The sequence below is a fragment of the Pinus tabuliformis genome, chromosome 1_1 (assembly GCF_031772625.1).
Source record: "Pinus tabuliformis cultivar Carrire ecotype Pingquan chromosome 1_1, CPIR1, whole genome shotgun sequence".
In the NCBI taxonomy this organism is placed as follows: domain Eukaryota; kingdom Viridiplantae; phylum Streptophyta; class Pinopsida; order Pinales; family Pinaceae; genus Pinus; species Pinus tabuliformis.
In genome coordinates this window covers 913919551-913928043 of record NC_142297.1, presented here as the reverse complement: position 1 = coordinate 913928043, position 8493 = coordinate 913919551, and positions in this window count along the sequence as shown.

Here is an 8493-nt window from a genome sequence, read left to right as displayed (position 1 = left end):
AAATCATTTTAAGCTTTTTTGGGTGCATTTTCGACAATGTTCGACACCCTTCCTTTAAGCAGAATCAAGTGAATGCACGAATTTTTAACTCTAAAGCAAACAAGTAACAAGTTCACATCTCCTACAAGCGAGCGTAAGTATTCATTCAAGAAATTTGCATCAAAACAGTACAAAGTTCAAACCTTCAAGCGAGCCAGAGTGAAGTTCATTGCAACAACCATCAAAGCAACCAAACAAGTTCAACTCTAACACCAATCAAGCAAGTTGAGATCGATATCAAGCGAGCGTGGCTATTCCTTCAAGTGAGTGTGAAGTCATTAAGTAAGGCAAGTGAGTGTTCACGCAAACGCGATCGTCATCAAGCAAGCGTGAATTCCAGATTTTAAGCAAGAAAGTTCTACAGATCTAGCAAGTGCAATAAGCAACAAATCAAGTGAGCGTGCCATTCAAGTCCCATAGCAAGCGAGCCTGTCATGCAAGTAAAAAAATCAAGTGAAACAATTCACAGCACGACATCTATGACAAGAGAGCCTGATTTCAAGTGAGCAAGTTCAGATGGTGCAACATATTCAGTTGTTAAACATTCTTCACAATTTGATCATCTCCAGTGATGAAGACATGGTGCACATCAGCAAAGAAACTCTTGTTGATCTCTCATGGCATCTATGACAAACACATGAAACCATTAAGTTTCTTCAACTCGAGTCACAACTTCAAAGGAATGAATTGCAAGAAAAGAGTGATACTTTCAAGTCTTTGAACCATCCCGATGATCAGTCATTCATCCCAAAAGCTTCAAGTGTCAAAGTTGTTCCAGTTCACATTTCTTCCAAACCCATCATCAAGCCCTAGGAAGAAATTCAAAATAACAAGAATTAACGAGGCTTAGGATATGTCACTGATGACACCAACTTACATTTCCCATATTATTCCAAGCCAATTAAGTTCGTCAGTGCAGGATTTCTTGCACAACACACCTCAACAGGTTTAGAGAAAGTTGTAGACAAACATAATTGCACACAACCTGAAGTTGAAGTCCAACCGAAATGTTCTCATTGTCAAAGAACCGGTCATATGGAAGATCAGTGTTTTGATCTCCATCCTTGTCGCCATTGTGGTAAGCCCAATCATTCCTTAGAAAAATGTCACAACCAACAAAAATCAGCCAGATTTAAGATACATTATGAATGGATCGATCCTTGGGAATGGTCATCCATAGTCAAAAGATTGTCTCAGTTCTACAACGGACTACAATCACACATAGTGCAGCCAGTAGTGAACCGATGATGGTACTCTCATGCAGTTGAACGCAGGAGTACAACAATGAAACTCTCCTACACCTGAAGGGGGGGAGTTCAGATATATTTTGGAGAAGATTGTCTCTCCTTTCAGCTGACAAAGGGGGGAAATGGCAATGAAATTGACAAGTGGTTGTCAGACTGAAAGTCTCGACAACATCAACGAAGCAGCTAGTGGGCATCTTCATCAACCAGTGGGCATTTTTTATCAGCAGTGACCATCAACAAGTTCGCCAATGGGCGATCGACAGAAAAAGCAGCAGTGAGTAGCTTTCATCATAGCAAAAGCAAAATTGAGTTGTTTTTCGACATCTTCAGCCAGTGGGTGATCATCATCAACAAATACGTGAGTGGGCATTCATCAAATTGTGTTAGTGGACACCGGATGTTTTTTTCAAGCAAAAGATAGTTGGATCCTTTTGTGGCTTGGTACATGATGGAGTTGTCAAGCGACATTCAGAGATGAATCAGACATGCAGTTGATTCATGTTCTCTTAAGATTTGAGTTTCTTCAGCATCCAGATTTGGTGGTTTTTTTTTTCAGGCAATATTTTTGAGGATCAACATGAGAACTTGGAAGATGGTTCCTCACTCTTATTTTGGATTTATCATTGAAGGAGGGAATGTTAGCCTCTCTCATAAAACAATAATAAATCCAAAAATAAATTAATTAATTAAATATTCTGTTATGAAACCAACTCAAGAAAAGATAGAAAAGATAGATCAACACCTTAGAATTCAGCCTCTTCGAGGGGGCAACCTCCTTTACATTACATAAATGAACAATTCTTTGATGATACAAATGACAAAACCTCCTTTCTATATATAGGAGTCTAAGGAGTCACAATATAATACAACCGACCTAACAATAATAATATAAAGCCACAAAAATAACAATAGAGGGATTCTATGGGGCACAGAAATAACAATATGGGGGTAATAGGGGCACAACAATATAAATAAGGGGTATAACTACAATAGTAATGGGGTAATCACTAGTATTATAGGGACCCAACATGCCCCTCTCCTTCAAAAAAGTGTTGTCCTCAACGCTTGAGTAGTTCTGGATACTTCTGCATAAAATTCTCATCCTCCCATGTGGAATCTTCAGCGGATAAGTTCTTCCACTTGATAAGATACTCTGAAATTGATCGATTTCGTAGCTGTCGAGTTCTTGTTTCTGTGACTTCTTCCGGTTCCAATATAATTTTTCCTTCCTCATCAAGTTCTGGCAATATTGTTTGAACTGGGAGCTTGTCGCCTATAACCTTCTTTAAACATGAAACATGGAAAACTGGGTGCAATCGAGAAGCTGCAGGAAGCTCCAATTTGTATGCCATAGTACCAATCTTTTGCAACACCTTGTACGGACCATAATACTTTGGTGATAATTTATTATCCTTCTTAGCTTGCTTTAGGGACATTTGCTTATATGGTTGTAGCCGTAGGAATACCCAATCACCTACATCAAAACTTCTTTCACTGCGATGTTGATCTGCCTGTTGTTTCATTCTATTTTGTGCCAACACGAGGTTATCCTTTAAGAGTTGGAGGACTTGTTGTTGATGTTCGATGTGATGTTCCACTGCCTGAACCTTAGAATTTTCTCTTAAATATGATGTGATGGATGGTGGTTGATACCCATAAAGTGCCATAAATGGGGTCATTTTTGTTGCTGTATGGAAGGAAGTGTTATACCACCATTCAGCCAGAGGCAACCATTTGACCCATTGTGTCTGTTTATCAGATACAAAGCAACGAAGATATCCTTCCAAACATTTGTTTACTATCTCAGTTTTCCCATCAGATTGAGGATGATAAGATGAGCTATGAGCTAACTGAGTACCAAGACAAGAAAATAATTCTGTCCAAAAATTTCCAGTGAAAATGGGATCTCTGTCACTTACAATAATCTTTGGGTTTCCATGTAGCTTTTGAATTGTTTCCATAAATGCAGTAGAAACTGTACTGGCTTTAAATGGATGTGATAATGCACAAAAGTGTGCATACTTGGTAAGTCTGTCAACTACCACCATGATGACACTCTTTCCCTCAGACTTGGGTAAACCTGTGATAAAATCCATTGAAACCTCCTCCCAACGTTGGCTTGGAATGGATAAAGGTTGTAATAGACCCGGTGTCTTAATTGTTTCAACTTTATTTTGTTGGCAAACCAAACATTCCGCCACAAAATTTTGAATATCTGATTTAAGGCCATCCCAAAAAAATTCCTTCTTAACCCTGTGGTAAGTTTTTAAAAATCCTGAGTGCCCTCCTAAGGGAGAAGTGTGCAATTCCATAAGAATCTTTTGTTTTAGCTGGGAATTCTTACAGAGGTATAAGCGATCTTTGTACCATAACGAATCATTTTTCCAGCTAAATGTATCAGACGTACTGGAATCTTGTTGTAGCTTTCGAATAAGTGCCCACACTTCTTCATCATTCTTCCATTCCTCCTTTGCTTCGTTTATCCAATCTGGTTGGATAATAGAAATGGCGCACAACAATGCTTCCACATCCTCATCCTTTCTTGAGAGTGCATCTGCCACCACATTTTGCTTCCCTTTTTTGTAGATGATTTCAAAGTCATAACCCAACATCTTTGTGACCCACTTTTGTTGCTCTTCAGAGGATAATCTTTGTTCTAAAAAGTATTTAAGGCTATCATGATCCGTTTTTACCTTGAAGTGTCTTCCCATTAGGTAGGGTCGCCATTTCTTAAGTGCATGGAGTATTGCCAACATTTCCTTCTCATAAATAGCTTTGCTTAAAAACTTTCCCTTGATTGGACGACTTTCAAAAGCAATGGGTCTTTCATCTTGCATTAGAACAGCACCAATTCCATTTCCTGAAGCATCACATTCCACAATAAAGGTTTTTGTGAAGTCCGGTGTAGCTAAGACCGGTGCTTGGCACATTGCCTCTTTAAGATGTTCAAAGGCCTTTGTTGCTTCCGGAGTCCATGAAAATGCATCTTTCTTCAATAATGTTGTTAGAGGTGCTGCTATTCTCCCATAATTCTTAACAAACTTGCGATAATACCCTGTCAACCCAAGAAATCCTCGCAGATGCTTTATGGATGTGGGGATTTTCCATTCCTTAATGGCTTTAATTTTGCTAGGGTCTACCTTAACTCCTTCATGAGATACAATATGACCCAAATATTCCACCTCCTGGACTCCAAAGAAACATTTGGATCTTTTTGCATATAATTGTTTCTCCTCCAATAGTTGTAGCACCCTGTCAACATGTTCAACATGATCCTTCCAAGACTTGTTGTAGATTAGTATATCATCAAAAAATACTAACACAAATTTTCTAAGGAATGGTTTGAAAATTGAATTCATCAAACCTTGAAATGTTGAAGGTGCATTGGTAAGGCCAAAAGGCATGACCAAAAATTCATAATGACCCTCATGAGTTCTAAATGCCGTTTTCGGAATGTCTTCAATCTTCATTCTGATTTGATGATATCCCGAACGAAGATCCAACTTGGTGAAGTAAATTGATCCATGCAATTCATCCAGTAATTCATCAATGACAGGAATGGGGAACTTATCTTTAATAGTGAGCTTGTTGAGCTCCCTATAATCCGGACACATGCGCCATGATCCATCCTTCTTGTGCACCAATACTACTGGAGCAGAGAAAGAACTTTGACTTGGTTGAATTATACCAGCCTCTAGCATTTCTGCAACCATACGTTCAATTTCACTTTTTTGGACATAGGGATATCTGTACGGCCTGATGTTTGGAGGAACACTTCCTGGAATCAGATGAATAGCATGATCATGATCACGCATAGGTGGGAGACCTTTGGGAGTCTCAAATACCTTGGAATGATTGTCCAGGACTTTTTGGAGATCTGGAGAAATAGATGATTCCAATGTGGAAACATCTAGCGAACATAATTGTGCAATTACACCTCTTTGCTCCTTTTTTAGAAGCTTTGTCATACCATTAGAGCTGATTATCTTTCCTGGTTTCCCTGCAATACCCCTTAATTCAACTTCCTTTCCTTCCGTAGAAAATTTGATGAAAAGTTCTTGAAAATTAAAAGCTATTGTACCCAAGGATTGTAGCCATTGGACTCCTAGTACAACATCAGCACCTCCCATTGGAATGGAAAGCATTGGGCTAGTCAATACATATTCTCCCATGGATAGCTTGATATTATGGCACTTTCCAGAGCAATTTATTGTTCCTCCATTTGCAATCATCACTTGACACTCTGGTGCTGGATATAGGAAGCAATTCAATTCTTTTGCTACCCTACAATGAATAAAATTGTGGGTGCTTCCTGAATCAATCAACACTATTACCTTTTTCTTCTTGATTTGTCCTTCTATCTTGATGGTTTGAGGAGTGGTAATTCCCGCCAATGCATTACAAGATATGGTCGGATTTATTTGTTCTTCATCTAGGCTTTGTTCCTGGAGTATATCTTCTTCTTTTGACCTTTCTTGCTCCTTTTCTTCTTCCTCTTCACAATCTATGTAGAATAATTTCTTCTCAGCACACTTATGACCTTTAGTGTATTTGCTATCACAATTGTAACAAAGCCCTTTTGCTCTTTTTTCTTCCAATTGTTGTGGTGTCAACCTTATAGGTTGTGGAAGACTAGGGGCAACAACACTTCCGTCTTTATAGTTGTGAGTGGTATGCTTCCTGGTTGCCATAATTTTGCTTTCCATTTTTCTTGCTAACCTGAATGCCTTCTCTAATGAATCAGGTTCCCAAAGGCGAACATCATGTTGGATATTATCCTTTAAAGACCCTATGAACACATCAATCCTATGCTCCTCTGGAATATCTTTTACCCTTATGTTCAATTTTTGGAACTCCTCAATGTGCTCCATTATTGAACCCTTTTGTTTGAGACTTATCAATTGGCTAAAAAAAGTGTTGCTTTTTGTATCCTCATAATGTGCTATCAATTCTTCCGTAAAAATTGCCCAAGTGATAAATTTTTTACGAGAGCAAAGCCATTGATACCATACAAACTGATTTGGTTCCAAATATACAGTTGCCATACGTACCTTTTGTGTGTTTTGCACATTATTGAGATCGAAGAACTGCTCCATCTGTAATATCCATGTGGCGGGATCCTTGCCATCAAACTTCCTCATATCGATTTTTGGAATATGGTGGGTCTTCGATCCAACATTAGCGTCTATGGAATCATGATTAACATTTCTTTTGTTCTCATCATGAGTTTCCTTTACAACCTTTTCACCATTAGTAAGTATTTCTTGTAGAAAATTTGTCAAATTTGTCTTCAAATCGGCCATGTCTATCTTCAAATCATCCATCTTAGCTTCCATCCCCTTTATCTTAGATTCCACGCCACTTATCTTAGCTTCTGTTAGCTTTTGTGAGCGTGACATTTGTTGCACTTGTTCTTGTAATTTTGATATATCATGTAGCATTTCTTCCTCTTCTTCATGAGTCATGCTAGAGCTTTCAGGTTCCTTACTAGGTGTTTGCATTTTCTTTCCTCGGGGCATCAGTTACCGATAATAATGCTTTACTATGCCCTTTGAATTTTGTTAAAACAAGCTTACACAAAAATTTAAAAAAAAACTACACACCTTTTTTCACTTTATAGAAGTCTGATATTGAATCTGATGTATCTCTGTAATTTCAGATCATCCAGTTCTGAAATTGTGACCTATAGTAGCCTTCTGTGTCCTCTTTCCAATGCCACAAGTCTGACCCAAATTGGATTCTCCAAGGAAGAGTTATGTGAAATCTCCCACAGTGACTTGCTTTTAGACTAGTTCAGTAGAGCGAACTTGTACGACGTGCCACGAGTCACTGTTTCAACCTTTGAATCTGAAACACACATATAAGAAACTACAATCCGTCCTCTTTCTGTACCTTCTTACAAAATTTCAATCCGATCCCCAGAGAGAAAGTTATGACGATTTTCCCCAGGTCACCTGTTTTGAATGTAATTCAGGAGTCTGCAAAAAGACCAACTTCCTCAGATCATATTTCCACAAATATCGTTCGAAAAGCTCTGAAATTCGGACCCAAGGTTCAGCGCGATTTCTTCTCAAATGGGTTTTTTTTTGCGACTTCTGAAACATCACAGAAAAAATGTTATAGCAAAAATTCCACGATGACCTGTTTGGAGCAGCGAAACCCTAGAATCCAAAGCTCTGATACCAAATGTTATGAAACCAGCTCAAGAAAAGATAGAAAAGATATATCAACGCCTTAGAATTCAGCCTCTTCGAGGGGGAAACCTCCTTTACATTACATAAATGAACAATTCTTTGATGATACAAATGACAAAACCTCCTTTCTATATATAGGAGTCTAAGGAGTCACAATATAATCCAACTGACCTAACAATAATAATATAAAGCCACAAAATTAACAATAGAGGGATTCTATGGGGCACAGAAATAACAACATGGGGGTAATAGGGGCACAACAATATAAATAAGGGGTATAACTACAATAGTAATGGGGTAATCACTAGTATTATAGGGACCCAACATATTCCAAGTTAGGAATTTGTGTCTAACTCTTGGGTTGTTCCTCTAAGATAGGAGTTAGTTTAGGTAACTCCTATATTGGTGTGTGTCTGGTGAGAAATTATCTCAACCAAAGGAGAATTTATCTCAACCAAAAGTGTCTAAGATATCACACACTATCTTGAGAACACTGTCTCTCATCTATTTATTTGTAACACTATATTCAATTATTTTAATGAAAATGTGAGGAATCCATGAGACTGAAACCTTTTCCGCCAATATTTTGTGTCTGGTTTATTATGCGTGCTTTATATATTTGTCTGAGTTAATTTCATTTTCAATAAAATAGTCAGTGAAATCAATAACTAGGTTCAATATAGTGTTTGAGCATTTGACCATTAACTGGTCCTCCTTCTGCTTCTGTGCCATCCATTTCTCTGAGGAAGAAAGCATTATTACCTCTGAAATCATAAATGATATATGGGCCTTTCCATAGGAAATCAAATTTCCCATGTTTACCTTTATCCTCTCTCCTTGAATCCCATTTTAGAACTTTGTCCCCTAGGTAAAAATCTTCTGCCTTAGTCCTTTTATCAAAAGTCTTCTTGATCCTTTCCTGCACAACTTGAGATCTGATGTACACTTCTTCCCTAGTTTGTTGTAAGTGAATTGTTTGGTTGATTCTTCTTTGGATGTCATTTGGTTCAACC